The sequence below is a fragment of the Teleopsis dalmanni genome, chromosome X (genome assembly GCF_002237135.1).
Source record: "Teleopsis dalmanni isolate 2A chromosome X, ASM223713v2, whole genome shotgun sequence".
Classification (NCBI taxonomy): Eukaryota; Metazoa; Arthropoda; class Insecta; order Diptera; family Diopsidae; genus Teleopsis; species Teleopsis dalmanni.
This window is the reverse complement of record NC_051848.1, coordinates 75152537-75170513: the sequence shown is the minus strand read 5'-3', so window position 1 is coordinate 75170513 and position 17977 is coordinate 75152537. Positions and strand designations below refer to the sequence as shown.

General features: G+C 31.1%; 1 long non-coding RNA gene across 3 annotated transcripts; it reads right to left on the bottom strand.

Moving 5' to 3' along the window:
• Nucleotides 1-7345: 7345 nt before the first annotated feature.
• Nucleotides 7346-10532, bottom strand: LOC119689375. 3 transcript variants are annotated; one of them, XR_005253419.1, is made up of 9 exons: nt 10309-10532; nt 10109-10254; nt 8791-8856; nt 8576-8688; nt 8365-8470; nt 8061-8293; nt 7868-8007; nt 7662-7808; nt 7346-7576 (listed from the first exon to the last, which is right to left on the bottom strand). It is a non-coding gene; the product is annotated as an uncharacterized LOC119689375 (long non-coding RNA). The 3 variants fall into 3 exon arrangements; XR_005253418.1 differs by having other exon boundaries at nt 7872-8007; XR_005253420.1 differs by having other exon boundaries at nt 7872-8007; nt 8061-8238.
• Nucleotides 10533-17977: the final 7445 nt, after the last annotated feature.

Sequence of the window (17977 nt, the reverse complement as noted above, 5' to 3'; positions counted from 1 at the left end):
TGTTATTTTGTACTACAAAGGTGGCAAAACCGATATATCTAAGTACAGTATAAGTCACAGTGTTCTAAAAGAATGGAAACATGACACAGTTCTTAGAATAGTATGTACATATAAAAGCGTCGCCAGCCTTACTATATGCACGATAGTTGACGATAATTAAATCAATAATACACGACGTTGACCTCAATGGAATATCGTAAAAGCGAACGTGACTGCATGTCATTTCCGTGAATTATTAGTCGCAGACCCACTCTCTTCAATCTCATAATAAACAAGCAAACTACTAGATCCCAGTCAAAAAAATGTGACAATTACTGATAAAATGAACTTGATCTTCACTAATGAAGATTGTTAGGTCATATATTCTATATATATACATTTGTAGGTGTGAGATTAGTTCTCTTCTACTTGAATTTAGTGCTGGATAAAAATAAAACTATTCAGTCACTTGAACAAAAACGAAAAAATTATAAAAAATAGAAAGAAAAGAACCAGAAAGAAATAACGAATGATTGAAATGGAGAAAATAAGCTAATTTACATTAAATTTCTTAGTTTTTTTTAAGGAATGTAAAAATATTAAGTGGGACAAGTCATGAACATTGCTTATGCTTAGGACATCCTAATGCTGTGCAACAGTAGTCAAAGTATAGAACACTTTTGATGTCCTCAAGATAATATTGACATGTCGGATGTGCGCTGATTCTTACTGGGACTATATATTTTCTACCCGTGTTGTGACCTGTGGTGACAATTATCGGTTTTCTGATGTTTTTATCTTTAACTACTATAGTCATTATGATAGTTTTTTTTTAGATTCTTTGACAAAAGCATTTTGTCATCTCACAAGTTTCCATTTTACATCATCTTTCTTAGTGCACACAACCCTCAAAGTCATTGACCCAACAAAGTACTTCTGAGGTAACATCGAAAAAGGCCATGTTTAGCAGAGCCAGCATTGGCCATGTTATCAACTAATTCGTTCTCTACACCAGATAAACTTCAATAAACTTCAATGATATTTGTTGAGATTATTCAAGCTAAACATTTAAAAGTATTTTTGTAATATCTATCTTAACTATATATATTTAAACGCATCAATATTCGTTAAATGAACTATTAAACATTGTTTTATGGAATCATTTTTTTATCAAGTGTAATTTTCGTCCTTAAGTAAAAATCAACTTTACATCAAATATTTAAATTTAATGTTTCGTTCTTTTTCTCCTTACCTCGTTAAATTGCTCTTACTTACTTATAGTGGGAACTTAAGTACCATATGTTTGGTTGGAAAGCTGTGCAATTCCGATGTGAAGGACTCGTGCATCACTTCCATTTCAGAAATTCAAATGTGACACATCCGTACAAATACACACATGCAGAGGAGCTCTTGCAAGTGAAGGCGAAAATCTCAACTATTCAAATTGATTTTATATGGAATAGCTCCTCTTCCAAGCACTCGCAGATACGAAGTGTGGGGGCACGTGTGTGGGCCATCAGATAAGGAGATAAAAAGTTGAATTAAATATAGTATGAAAATGAAACAAACAATAAAATGAATCGAAAACAAATAAGCTGGGAATAAAGTGCAATTTTCAAATTACGAAAATCTTATGTGACGTGCTTGACAAAAGTAAAATCGCGTTTTTCTTCACTTCAACTCGTTACGATTATAGTTGTCTACGGCATTGTCAGGAGTAGGGAGAGAAATGCTAGAAAAGGCTATGAAATATGGCGTTTGTCTTTCGTCTTTCGTCTTCCTTCAGTGTGAGAATAAGTTTTGTGCTGAGATTCCTGATAAATAGATAAGCGCATTCACACGTGCATAAACTTAAGTGCGTGGGTACTTAAGTACGCTTCTAATGTGCTTATGCTGATAGTGTTTATAAAGTTTATTGAGTTTCAAGTGTAAATCACAGCAATAATTTTTTATTCTTGCACATAATTCCAAGACAATAATTTTTAATATTGAGTGTAAAATAGATACTACTTGAATAATGAAATGGTTTTAGTCTTCAATATAATTGAATAAACTTTCCTAAGTCTTACAAGTCAAAATTTTGAACATATTCGCATAGACCTTAAAAAACCATATTCATACCTGGATATAATCAAAGACAATCATAAATTAAATTATTATTTTGAGAATAAATTATATTGCTGAGAAGTAAAAAAATGAACCTAAAAAAAAGTACAAAATTTAACAGAAAGTCAAGCTAACGAACGTTTTTTTTTTTTTGCCAATACACCAACTCAAAAAGTATTGAGTTCAAAAATAATAAAAATGATATCAGAAATATTCTTGTCAATTCTTACTCCAAGTTGATATATAGGCTACATGCGCCCACTTCGCTTTGGATAGCTGCAGTCATCCTTTCGTAGCCAAAACCTCTCACATAGACGGATGTAGTTACAGTCTATAAACTTACTATATTAAATAAGACTTTAATGAAAACGAAAAAGAAACCTTGAACAAGAGCCTTTTCTTCCACTAATAGCAAATGTAATATTAGCCATTTTAACCGTACTTTTTATTAAACGAGCGGCTTTGTCATAGATTTCTATACCGCAATGGCATAGAAATATAACTGAAAGATATTAAACGATTCAAATATATGTCAATCTTTAAAGACAATTTTGAAGGAAAAAAATGAATTATCTTCGACGACATTTTGAGTAAATGTCTTGCAGATTGGATGCATCGATGTCTTGCATAGTATCTGTGATTGAATAAAAATAAGCATTCGCAATATAGTTGATCTGCGCTGTTTTTTGTATAATCGGTAATAATGCCGTTGCTCTCCAACGACAATCTTAAGGATAATGTCATGGAAGATAATTTTGTTAATAATGTGGATTGTCATACATATATTTTTAAACTCTTTACCCAATTACAGTTCAACTTTTCAAATTTTAAAAATTAGAAATCCATCTGTATAATCTCAACAGAAATTAATATACCAAGCATAATTTCCAAATAGCAATCCAGTGTATTTAGCACCAATAACAGTTATAAAAAAGCAACTCTGTAGTTGTATAAACAAATACATTGTAAGTTGCGCTCTATTACTAAAAGCAACTTAAATTTAGATATACATATTTCTAAAGCACTACACCTTTTTCCTTCTATTATTTTACATCCTTTCATTGTGCAAAAGATTAAAATATGATTTCATATAATTTTCAATATACTTCCTTTGTTTTAACTGTGCTTGGTTTAAAGTTCTACTACAACGTCAGTAAGAATAAACTATTTTTCTCTATTGACATATACAGTGTTGTGCATAACAAAAGCAACCAAAATTTGCCCATCAAATAAATAAGTTTTTTGTCTACTTTTTACTTTTCATTCAAAAATCTAAATACACAGTTTTATTTGTTATTGTATTAGCTATTATAAAAAAACAACAAAATCTACAATTCTTCATAACGGGTTAATTAATTCACACAAATAATAAAATATTGCGAAATGCGGCTGTGCAGAACAATAGCAATTGAGACAATATCAATGCTAGATCTATGACCAAAGTGCATTCTAGCAAGATATTTTTTTGATTTTTTGCATTTTTATGCTGTGATATATGTTTTTAAGCAAATTAGAACATAAACACAGAATAGTTCAATATTAAATCAGTTAATGGAAGTACGTTTTATCATGGCTCGAGACAAGTATACTTTGAAGTTTAAAGAAGCAAGAATTGAAAAATATTTAAATGGCAGTGCTCAAATGAAATAGCCAAAATATTTAAAATTAATTAGTTAATTGTTTCGCAGCTTTTAAAAAAATATAATTTGACAAAATACCGTTAAAACGGTTTATTTGGGTGAAGCGCCTTGTTAGAGTACTCATAGAATTGATCGAAACATCATATGAATTACAAAAAAAAAGCATTCATTGCGTTTAAAAAGATCGTAGATGAGCTTAAACTATATGTGGACTCAAATATAGTACGCAAGCGTACTCTTGAAGCAGGTTTCAAAAGTTACAGACCAGTCAAAAAACCAAGGTTACCTAAATAGCATTTGCAATAGAACTAGATTTTTTGTTTTGCTCTAATTAATATTAATATGAAATAATATTAATATTAATTTTGAACGATATCACTAAAATTGAATACTTGTTAAATGGAAAACAGTTTTTCTCAGCAATAAATCGAAATTAAATATCTCTAAATCTGATAGGATGTGCACAGTACGTCGCGAAAAAAAAACGTTTATATCCGCGTAACTGGCATGCGACGGTGAAGCATGGGGATGGGTCAGTAATAATTTGAGCGTTCCTTTCAGGATTTAGACTTGGGCCTTTTCATGAAATTCATCAAATAATAGCCGCGTAACTGGCATGCGACGGTGAAGCATGGGGATGGGTCAGTAATGATTTGGGCGTGCTTCTCAGGATTTAGACTTGGACCTTTTCATGAAATTCATCAAATAATAGCCCAACATGTGTACAAAAAAATTTTAGAAAGCCATATGGTACCCCATGGCGGATGAGAAATGTCACTCCGACGGGTATATCAGTACGATAACCACCCAAAACACACCTTAAAGCTGATAAGAGAATGGATTTTGAAAAATGGAATTCAAATTTTAGATTAGCTAGCCCAAACACCTGATATTAATTCAATTGAGAACATTTTGGTATTCTCAAACGTCGCCTTGGAGGTGGAAAAGTTTCCAAATGTTTGAGGTCATGAAAGAGGAATGGTATGAAATTCCAAATAGTTTTATTAACAATTTAATATCACCTATGACCCGTAGAAGTGCCCAAGTAATAAAAAGCAAAGGGCTTTATACAAAATTTAGAAAAATAATACAAAAATTTAATATAATAAATAAAGTTGCTATTGTTCTGCACAGCCGCATTTCGCAATATCTCATTATTTTTGTGAATTATTTAACCCGTTATTTAGAATTGTAGATTTTGTTGTTTTTTTATAATAGCTAATACAATAACAAATAAAACTCTGTATTTAAGTTTTTGAATGAAAAGTAAAAAGTAGACAAAAAACTTATTTATTTGATGGGCAAATTTTGGTTGCTTTTGTTATGCACAACACTGTATATGCATAAAAAAGTCTTCAATAAAGTTGGAATCTCGATGAAGACTGAGAACCCATCACATTTTAGAATACAAATATATACCGCGACTGGAAGCAAAAATCTTATTAGCACTTTGACATAGAAGTGTACCAGTGAAGTGGATAAGTCCATTCTATATTAAAGATAATAAATCATTCACTTTCTTCATTGAGTCGAGAGTAAAATAAGTATACGCAGTGTAGTGCAGTTGAAAAATAGATTGTTAATGTGCAAGGTACAGTAATTACTATTGTTGGGCTATGGGAGAACAAGATAACTCATTTTAAGGCACATCTGCAATTATTTATTAAGAATGTGTATTGTAATAATAACTCTTTTATAATCTTTCAAAGAATATATAAGAGTTTAATTAACATGTATTTCTCTAAAAGTTCAGAATAGATAAGAGAAGAACTATATAAAATATAAAACTCAGAATTATGTAAAAACGTTTCAGGTTATTTTCTAAAAATGTTATTATATATAATGCTTTAGTTTTTGCTATTAATTTCAATAAAATAATTTTTGCAAATAAAGTACTAATTTACTTTTAACTATTCACAACATATACAAAATTTGAGATATACTTGTTCGATGTTCAAAAATGAATTTGTACAAAATTCTCTGTAATTACAGATATTATATATATATATATTATATATATAATATATATATATATATATACACTAATATAAATATTTTTTTTAAAATCATATATTAAACATATATATTCATTCGAGTCTTTTTCGAGTTAATGCATCTGGGTACTTTTACTCTTTCACAGCTGGGGGTTTCTGCAGAGTCCCACCCTTCTCACTGACTAATTTAAGTATTCCTCAAAAGCTTCGTGATTATTCGATAACTGATATAAGATCTGCGTATCGCCCCGTGCGGCTAGAGATTATTCTGAGATTAGATAGTGCTACGTACAATGTGCTGTTTTGTACAGAAAAACACTATTTCAAAAAAGTAAAATAAATTACTCATTACTCTATTAAATAGTTATCACTCCTCTTTAAAAGTACGGAATAAAGATTCGAGAAGCAGTAAACAAACAGTACCTAATACCAAAAGTTAATTAGTTAATTAGTTGTCCTTAGCCAAAGTTTCGCACAATTTTGTTTCCACGTCGGGCGTTATTCTTCAATAACACGGTTTATATAACTTCTTTTAAGTCGCTGGGTTCCAGAACTTTAGGTAAGACTGCTTGCAACTGGTTTTGGTGGTCTCTGCGTTTGATTGCGTACTTCTGTGTGTTGCTTACAATTATATCTGTGATTGTATTTATTCTAAGAACTCTATGAATATTTGCGTTTTTTGTATACTAGACGACACTGACTATTTTCCGGATGATTTTCGTTTGAGCTCTTTGGAGTTTTTCGACCAATCGAATGATCACTATATCGATGTATGCAAAAAACTATTGACTATTGATCCCTTTAGGACCTAAAATCAGTAAATTATGGGTTCAAAACTGATGCATCAAAATCGTCTGAAATTTATTTAAGATATTCCCCATTTATTTCAGCTGGCAAGCTTCCTTCACATTGGCCTTAACTGGTTTTTATATATTTTGCTAATCAACATATTCCTCACCTTACTATATATTAGACTTTTTCTTAATAATTACACTCTTAAGCTATCTTTCACACTAAATTGATAATCATGTACTTTTTAATAGTTAATATTGATATCAGATTTTTTTATAATAATCTACGTATCATTCCGTCCCCTGTCCCCTGATCTTTGCGTGCAGAAGACAGCAAGTATTGGCAATCATAAACAATATTTTTGGAATGCATTCGTTAAACTATTCTAGTTAGTCACCTAGCTAGATACTTACTAACTTACTTACTGCTGTTCTTCTCTCCTAAGGGGAGCATAGGGCCTGAGCTAGATACTGCAGGACTTCATATTTTACTTCTTTGCTTAAATGAATTATTAGTGCATATAATCGCGAACTTCTTTATGATAAATGCTCTGTGGTGGGAATTTGTTAGGTATTGAAAATTATCTTTTTTTTTGGTAAATTTATTTTGCAGCAAATATAATTATTTATGGTCTAGGTTAGGTTATACCGGTGATCCCTAGTGGATCCACTTAGGCCTATTGGCCCATTGTGATGCCGTATATAAATAATAAAAACCTCAGGGTTTAAAACCACCTAGAACCTTTTGCGAAGCATAAAATGCTATTTGAAGCCCGATCCTGTAACTGGTCCAGGTCCTTATTTTTGGTCTAACTAATGTAAGTAAAAAAATGAGTTTGGGTTTTGTTTGTTTGGTGACTATTTAATTGTTTGTTTTTTTTTTGTTACAACTGTTGTAATACACATTCTATGACTTGAATTTTGTTGAAACAAATGTAAATGTTCGAATTGTACTTTGTACTTTATAATCACATCAAATAATATTACTTCTTACATATAATTTTTGTATCGGTGGATCATTTTAGTTTCTTATTATCTTAGCTTCTTGCTACAATATTCAAGAAATCTAAAAAAAACAAAATATCAACAAAATTTGAATATTATATAAATATAAATATTTTTTTTTTTATAATTGTTATAATTATAATTACCCAGCTTTTTTAACACCAATTGGGTCCATGTAGTTCCTTTTTGTTATATTTTATTTTTTAACTACTTTACATCATTCTTACGAATAGAGTTTGGCTTTTCAAAAAAATGGTGCTAATCCACATTTTATCTACGTGTGTGATATAAACCTGGATAAAAAACTCTAATAAGTATTTTATTAACTTACATAAAATTGTAAAAAAACTACTAACTACGGTCAACATATTTTGAGCTAAACACGTCCATGTCTTTCTTGTTAACTTTTTTAACATATCTCTTCAAGCCACGTTTTTTGGGTTTCGTTTTGGTTTCTTCTACAAGATTATCAGCTGCAGTTTGCGACTTCACCTATAAATGAATCCTTTTTTTATGAATAAACAATATAAATAATTTCTTTATACTTTATCTTTATCCTCTTTTAACCAAGCTTGCATATAACGTAGAAGAAAGAAAACGCCCATACCAATAATTATTGATGGAATGAAATATTGGATTACAGGTATACTTTCATTGTTATTCAAAATACTAAGCCTTAGAACGAATCGCGCTAATGCTTTAGTGAATTTACCCGACATATTTCTAAATCAAAAGTTCACAAAATTAAATTCAAGTGATCACGATTCCAAGCATTTTACTGTGATAAATTGAAGAGGAAAACCAATTTAATAAATAATGGAGCTTAATTTAAATGTTTTTAATACTCACAGTGAAAAGCATATATGTAGTTTAGAATTCAGTGTTTAATAAAACTTGGATGATAACGTTCAATTCTCCAGTAGTACTCACTTGAAATCAACGAGCTATAAGGCAACTTAAAATCATAATAGTAAGATAGATAAATTTAAATATATATATAAAAAATTAAATTTTGTTGTACATATTATCAACTCCAGAACATTCTTACTCTCTTACTTACCTGTTATCATAAATAATATATGTTATCTATAGAATTCAGTGTTTAAAAAAACTTGGATAATAACGTTCAATTCTCCAGTAGTACTCACTTGAAATCAACGAGCTATAAGGCAACTTAAAATCATAATAGTAAGATAGATAAAATTAAATATATATTTAAAAAAATTAAATTTTGTTGTATTTTCAACTCCAGAACATTCTTACTTTGTTACTTACCTGTTATCACAAATAATTTTTGAATTATGGATTAAAAAGTAGTTCAACCAACTCTCAGATTGATATCTGTAATTAATAGGTAGAAATAAATACTTCAATAGTGAGTTTAATAAAACGAATTTTTAAAATAGTTTTGAAGATTTGTCCAGTTTCGCAGTTTTGACTTAACATCTAGATCATTACTGTTATTTTACGTAATGTTCTATGCCGTAGAGGCTTTACACTATGGTGTTCAAAAACACGCGTATTAATACTAGACGTCAATCAACGCCCCATTGAAAATTCAAACAATTTCCGCCTGTGCCAATAAAGAAATGTGTGCAAGACATAACTTCCACCTTGGTTTGATGTGAGGCTTACCTAAAACCTCTTATAATCTTTGGGTCTCAACACCCGATGATGAATACGCAACTCCACGCCGAATGAATAATAAATTCCCGCATAAGTTTGGGTATTAACCACAGCCACTACGAGTCCAACCTCAACTAGTCAGCATAGCCGAGGCTGCGGGCCACTGACCTCAGTAGTACCAGATTTATACCTCTGGTCAAGTGTCACAGACTGGGACCACACCTACTACCATGTACACTTCTTGCACAACTGTTAGCATAGCGCCGAGATTTTAGTCGCCTCTTGCGACAAGCATGTCTACAGTTTTCTCCAAAACAACTATGACGCTATAATAAATATTTGTTTCTGCAACCCTTTAATCTGTATAGTGATTTGTATTTGCCTACGATCGCATCTGGCTTGGACAGCCCTGATTTACGGCATCGTGTATTTAGTTAAAGGCTTACCAGTTTATAACATAAATCGTTTAACAGAGTCAATAAAATTAAAGAAAATTTTTGACTTTATAGACATATCATCAAAGAAAAATATTTGCATTAAAAGTAATAAAAATATACAAGTGGCATAATAAGTATGGTTTTCCAAACCATACCAGAAAACGTGACATAGGCTACAAATCCTAATCACTATAACCACTTAATTACCACTTTTTTGGAGTGAAATTGGTGTTATGGATGTAAAAACATGATACGTTAAAAAATTTTATTTTGTAGGACTATGTAAAGGATCGTGTTTATTCAGACAATCCTCAAATTCTCGACACTTAAAAAACGAATATCCATCAACGACTTGCTAGAGCCAAAATATTGGCAACTATGTATAGATAGGTAATTGAAAGGATGCAATATTGCAAATGATCTTTGGAGGACATTTGAATAAATGATTATTTCACACTTAATGGTGAAATAAGATCCAAACAATATATTGATATGAAATTTTTAAATCTCAATAGGTGTGTTTTATTTACCTTAAATTTCGGAACCACAGGTTGAATAACTTTGTAGATTTCTCATGAAATTTCAAAAACTGCTTATGATGTAACACTCAGAACATCAAATTTTAACTCAATCTTTGTATTGCATTTCAGATTTTTACCATAAAAAATGTTGGGTACTGAAATTTTGATTAATAGTAATTAATTATTTTACTAAGATGCTAACTACTTACTAGACAAATTGCTCTTGAAAAACAAGACTAAGTAGTAATAATATATTGAGATTACTTGATACAGAATAATTCCAACTTGTAGGTTTGAGCAGCTCTATTGATCCAATTGAAAATTTTATTGAACAAGAACGAGAATATATGCCAAAAAAAAGAAATTTGGAATTTATTATACGGATGTCTTCTAATTTACTGAAGACGATTTCTGAACAAACTGATTGGCTAAAAAAAACTTACTAATTCGAAAAATATAAAATTTGATAACTTTAACTTTTAGAAATTTTCAATGCTTACTAATATTAAAAATAATTCAAAAAAAAATATTTGAATTAAAACATCAAATTATATTAAGAGAAAGTGTAAAATGTATATGATATTTCGGGATATAGCTCATTGACCCTAGAAGTCTGATAAACTGTTTGGATGTAAGGGTTCCTTTATTCATTTTCAATATTTACCCAAATATGGACCGTCAAGGAATCGATTTTCCGAAAAACACTTTAATCCAGGAACTACAAATATCTTAAAAAACAGTTACTGTAAATTACCTAACTTACATACTCTTTTCATCCAATATATTTGAAATCAATGTCAAACATTTGCTTATACGCAAATGAGACTCTTCTGCTAGCTTCGGATAAAAATATGTATAGACTAAGAAAAAAAAAGAAAATTCGTCCAACACCTAAACGCTGTGTATGACTGGTTTATCCTGTGGTGTAATTAAATATGGGGTATAAGAAAAAATAGGCATCACATACATTTCTATAGTTAAAAATATATTACTTACTAAAAACTCTTTTGTATTACAATAAATTGAAAAATCACTTTAAAAAATATATTTCCAAAATGTGATAAATATATTCATAGATTTGGTTAACTCTACTCTGCGTACGAATTACTACACTTATGCCATCCATCCATATATGATAAACTGCTCACCCATCAAATATTCATCACCCCAAAAATAAGTCAAGAAACAGTAAATATAAATAAAAGACGTCATTTAATAAAGCAAACTAAAACGCACCGCATAGTTATTGACCCATTGAAACCTGGAAAAAGGACCATTACTTATAAAGAAAATTATGTTACTTAGAAAAAATGTGATGCATCGAAGGCTATGCAATTTGATACGATATCAGATACCATTTTATTTTATTATCATATAGTTTTATGAGACTTATACTTATATATAAAATGTGTATGGGTAAATATTTATTTAAATATTATAGTTTATCTGTTTTTTAGAAATAAATACTTAATATCAATAGACAGTTTTTATATACAGTGGATATGTTTTTTCTCGCAGCCCCGTCGCCTATATATATTTTTAATCTACGCTATAAACAAATACTTTTTTTTAGTTTTATTTCATATATCAAAAAATTGTTTTAAATTATTTAAGTTTTTGATTAAAATCAATTTTGATTAGGAATTGAGTTTACTAAATAATGCTGTCAAGAACCCTAATAGCTCTCTGTAATTTACTTATAAAGTCAGGCGCATGTAAAAACATTACATACCATATTTGTAGGATAATAATAATGTGTCTGCGTAAGATATTGTCAATTTGTAACTTTTTCGTATAAGTTAAATTTACAATACATATAAGGTGATGTAAAAAGTACCGACGGTTTTCTGTGTTGAAAATTTATTTTAATTATATACCTAATTTTATTTAAACATATAGTAGCCACTCGGTGAAGGCTGTAACCCCCAGAAGACGCGTCGCAAGTGGCGGATAGCGGATGCCTCTCGTTATCGCGTGGCAGGAGGGAAATAAAATACCTCCCGCGAACCAAACAATCGGAAGAAGATTACTTCCTTCAAACCCCTACCCCCAGGCTACTCACTAGATATTTTGAGGTCGTAGGTTGCGGATAAAGTTGCGTGCTTAGACAGGAGTCTGTAAAAGAGATGGCGGTGGAGGAACCGTAACTCCTTCAAAAGGAGTACTGTCACAATATTTTCTGTCGGTCTGAAGGCAACAGTGGCTTATAAGCGTATTCTAAATGAAAATCACTTCTCTGAATGAAGAAATCTCAAACTTAAAATTTGAACAACGAAAGTTGGGTGTGGATTTGGCTTGTTTGGGTAATAAGAGTGCTAGTCCCTTGCTTTAAATTAGACAGGTTCGAAGTTCTAAACTGATAATATGTATTAGCCGAAGTTCATTGATAATGAGTATTTGGCTACATTTAAAACAAAAAATTCAATTAATTAAAAAATAAAACTTTGTGGTTTTCATTCATTGCTACTTAAAAATCATTAGTAAAATAGTTTTCTGTCACCACAATTATATTTAAAAATTAAATTAAATACAAAAAAACTTAAACTGGTGAAAAATTTATTATATAAATTTACAACAATTTTGCTGTTTACAATAAAAACAATAAAAAAGCAAAATCATGGAAAGCAGCAAACTAGTGACAACACAATAAAACCGAAACTTAAGACTTTATTAGGCCGTCAAAGTTCATATCCAGCAACTTTTGAATATAGTTCTGATTCACATGCTACTATTATTCTTATTGACAACATTTTTTGAATTGAATATGTGCATGTTAGTTGCCAGTAATTACAACCATTGTTTGTTTATCCTGCTGACGACAATAGCGCATATCAATTGTTGCATGTAACATTTTCCTAAACCTTTGTAGCAATTTTTAAAAATATTGCACAAATGCAATTATTTTTCCTCTTAAATTTTGATATATTTTTTTTATATTTTCTCTAAAAGAAAAATAATCGCAAATATACAAAAAAATATTAGCCATGCATATCAAATCGTGCCCAAAAATGCAATTTTTTATTAAATCCTTCGAAAATAGGTGTCCTCTAGTAAATAATTACGCATAAGTTTATAAAATATTAGTATATAATATATACATTAATATATACAGGTTTGATCATATAAGATTGACCCATCTGGCAATACTGTAACATGGATCAGGAAGGTAAAAATGATAGCACGTCAGTCTATTGTCAGCCAATAGGCCATATTAGATGGACCCATCTGACAATACTGTAACTTTGATCAGAAAGGAGAAAATGTTTAATGATAACACGTGACTCTATCGTCAGTCATCAGGTCCTATTAGATGGACCCATCTGGCAATACTGTTACTTTGTTTAGGAAGGTGAAAATGATTAATGACAGCACGTCAGTCTATCGTCAGTCATCAGGTCCTATTAGATGTACGCATCTGACAATATGTTTTGATATTAATAATTCTGGACTTCAATTAAAGAATTTGATATGAATTTGATATGGTTACTACTGAAATATTGCGTCAGATATCTGTCACATGTATCTTTAAGCTAACGCAAATACTAAACGCTGCACTTCAATTAAATCATGTACCAATTATGTGGAAAATATTGGAAGTAATTATAATCCTAAAGCCGGGAAAACCTACGCAAGAGATATCGTCATGTAGACCTATATCATAATTGCCAATCATATCCAAGATACTTGAAATAGCAATTTTAAAAAGCATACACTCTGTCAAATCAGAAAACAATGTTATACCAACTCTACATTCTACAATTGGCCAGATTCACAGAATAACAAATATTATCGAAAAGTATTTGAAAACAAAACGATAAAGTGTGGCACAAAAGTCTGTTTTATGAAATAAGAACGATTCTGCCAATGAAGTACGCCATTTTTTTTTTTGAATCGTGTCTTTCTGAGAGATAGGGTAGCATCCTTGGCTCGTTATTACATCTTTTGTATACACACGGTATTCCGAGAATTAATAACACTACAATTTCAAATTTTGCAGATGATGTAGTGCTACTTTCATGCGGAAGATTCCCCCCGCAGGTAAGGCGTTCGAACATTCCGGAGGTAGGTGTATGTGTCATAAGAGGCGACTAAAATCCCGGCGCTATACCGACACGATTCAGGAGTGTATAAATCGACCAAATTTGTAAATCTGATACTACGGGGGTCAGTGGCCCGCAACTTCAGCTGTGCTGATCAGTTGAGGTTGGACTCATAGTGGCTATAATTAATACCCAATTTAACGCGGGTAGAATAATTAGTATTTGTTTATCATTCAATCACCGGGTTTTCGTAGGCTTTGTGCTATACCGAGGTAGAGATATGTCTTGAACACATAACTTTATTAGTACCAGCGGAAATTCCTTGGAATTTCCAATAGGGTATTTATCGGCGCATTATCTTGATACATGTGTTTATAAAACACCAGGGTCTTAAGCCGTCAAGGCAGGTACCCACGCTAAACAACACTAATACTGATGCTATCCCTCGAATATATCAAAACAATTGCAATAAGAACCTTTAAGCCGTTCTCAACCACATGCTAGAGTGGACTAATAAATGGAAAATAAAACTAAATACCCTGAAAACTGTACATGTTGTGTTCACATATAAGCAAATAATATACATACCTCTGTATATTGACGAACAACAAATTCCATACGCTAATACAGCTAAATACTTGGACATGAATCTTGATGCGAGACTTCGATGGTGTGAATATGTCAAAAAAAAAACTGTCAAAAACTTAATTTTAAGTTCAACTCAATTAAATGGCTACTTGGACGACATTCAGTACTGTCAATCGGAAACAAGTTAATGGTATATAAGCAGGCAATCCAGCGATATCAAAACAACATCCTAAGAGCATTTACCAATGCTCCATGATATGTCCGTCACAACAACATTTATCGAGACTTGGATGTTCCGACAGTTCCTGAACTAATCACGCTTCAGACTAAAGCACATAAAAAAGTCTTGAAGTTCACTGCAACACATCACTCCCTCAAACAGACGACCTCATACGATGGCTTAAGAGAACCAAACAGGCTGATTTAACAAATTAATCATTCATAAACTAATCATTCTACTGTATTAACACAAATAAAAATTAATATCGATTATTTTATGTCCTCGATGTAAAAATATTGCTAATTAGTTTTTGTTTTTAACTAGGCGCAAATAAATAAAAAAAAAACAAAAAAAAAAGGGTTTATGTTTAGTGCTATTTCTTGTCAGTTGCATGTCGATTCTGATAAACCAATGACAGAATTTCATGGAACTTCACAAAAAATGTTACATTTCTAAGACATGTTACTTTAACATAACCGGGTTAGTGTTGCTAGATATATGGGTACCAACACCACCTAGTGGCAAAAAACCGCAGATGCTTACCAATACCTACAATGTTATTAAAATTATAGATAAATAGATTAGAAGCAACTTTTTGCCTATATACCCACTTAAATCCTTTGGAGATGTATGAAGAAAGTTTCACCCAAATAATATATATGTATTGTTTATAATGTGTATGTGTATAAAAGAGTAAAGGGCTCATTTCAGCTACGACAGCCTTACTGAAGGAATACGATGCTTTACTTATTTTTGCTGGCAACTGTAAAATTATACAATTTTGTATAAACAATGCCTGTTGTTCCAGCAGCAAAGGCTGCAGCAGCAGGTGTAGCAACAGTTCCTGGTTCAATTCGCATCAAAGTTGAATGCAATAAGGCGCAGAGTAGCAGGAAATTGACTTTATTGCGACTCAATCAATACGAATACATATTTATATTGACATTTTACGAAGTAAATGATTTCAATTTCTTATGAAAAAATGAACAATGAATACAATTTTTAAAGCGGATGTGCTATATTCCCAAGATCTCATATACAATTTTAATATGGTTCCACCTTGAAAAACAGTTGCAGTATGCATGAGTGGCTTCAATGCATTTTTCTCGCTTGAGTCAATAAAAATTTCCTTTATTAAAGTTCAATTGTCAACGTAAAATTAAAAATTTTATACATGGAAGATTATTAAACAGTTTTCATTTTGTTCAGAGTAAAAAAACATTCATATTCTTTAATGAAGCACCAAACGTTGTGGTCGATTCGAAAAAAATTGATGCATATTATAAAATCTGTAAGTATGTATGATTTTTCATAAATTATATTGTTAAAAATATAACAAACATTTCAACACCGTTTAAATAATTTAATATCTTTCGTAAGAATATCTTTCAATTCATTCTATACATAACCCAATTGAAGTTGAGGCGTATTTCTAACAATGGAACAATGGAAAATTTAGCAAAGTGCAGTACTTTAATTCTTTGTACCAAGAGATAAGTAAATTTCATACCAAAATAGTAAATAAAAGATCTGAATCTCCTTCTTCAAAAAACTGAAGTTGGAATATTAACTGTTTGTTTAAAAGCGGATATTTAAGTCTTGTAAACGAAATATGTGAAGGATTTTCAAGAGCTGCATAAAAATCCAAAGTAATTGTAAAATATAGAATATGAATCGTAATAATAGGACTTCTGCTACTTAGGTAGCATAATTACTTTTACGATCAGCGCTGCACAAGCAGTTCAACATAGTATAAATACAGTCCGTGCTGCTTTCGCTAGTCTAGACAATATCTGGCGCCCAAATGAACTGTCTACTACGACAAAAACCAACGTGTACAACGCATGCGTTAAGTCTGTACTACTCTATGTCTCCGAAATACGACTAGTCAGTCCTGAAATCAAACAAATGCTGCAAGTACTTACTAATAGATGCCTGTGCAATACACTTAAGATCTGGTGGACTAGCATAATTTCAAAGGACTACTTCAACTACTTCACCTAACAAAACAAGAAGATATTAACATCCAAATAAAAAGGCGTAAGTACAATTGGCTAGGTCATACGTTCAGGAAGCCTTATAAGGAAATCTGCCACGCAACTTTAAAGTGGAATCCACTAGGTTTCCGAAGACGGGGACGACCACAAATCACGTGGCGTAGAATCTTGTATGAAACCGACAAATCCTTTAAGGAACTTAGATACAAAGCTTCAAATCGATATAACTGGAAATTCTTTGTAACTAGCCTATGTTCCTGACACAAAACAAAAATCGTAATAATAATAGATTTGAATAGTTTTTCATTGACCAAGAGAGTTTTAATCAAAACTGTAGGTTTTGTGTGTAGTTTCACCACTACAGATGAGACTTCAAATGAGATAGAGTGAAAATCTTCTGAAAAAATGGAATATGATAATAATATTCCATTGTTTGTTCGTAAGTGAATAATTTGTAAACAGTCAAAAAAATAATCGAGTTACTAACAGAGATATAATACAAAAGTTTAAACATTCGAGTTGTCATTGAAATGTAATCACTACTAGGGCCCTTTGTCGCTTTTCGATGAAGTTTTTGAACAGTGATTTAAAAATAAATCTATATATCTATTTTTGCAAGTGCACACCTCTACTAACAATGGTACTAACAATAGCGCTTGGACTATATACCAAGCCTTATTTCAACTACACAGTAACACATATCGTTCAGCGTTTAGCAGTTTTAGGACCAATAATCAAAATTTAAAGGTACGAAAATATGTGATATGCTCATAAAACGACTTTTTTTGTGAAATTATAAAAACTCATGATTCATGTACCTAAGAGTCATTTGTCGGAAAAAAAAGAAACACTGCACGATATTCAATAATTTTAATTGTGTTTACATAGGTTTTCTTGTTGTTTTTATTAGATTTAATTTTAAATGACTTTTTGGGGCTCTCGGCTCTGCAATCCTAAAGGTCAAAAACTCTTTAACGTGGTAACAAACAAGAACAACAAACTAGATGTCGCATCACCCGGGCATCCTACGTAT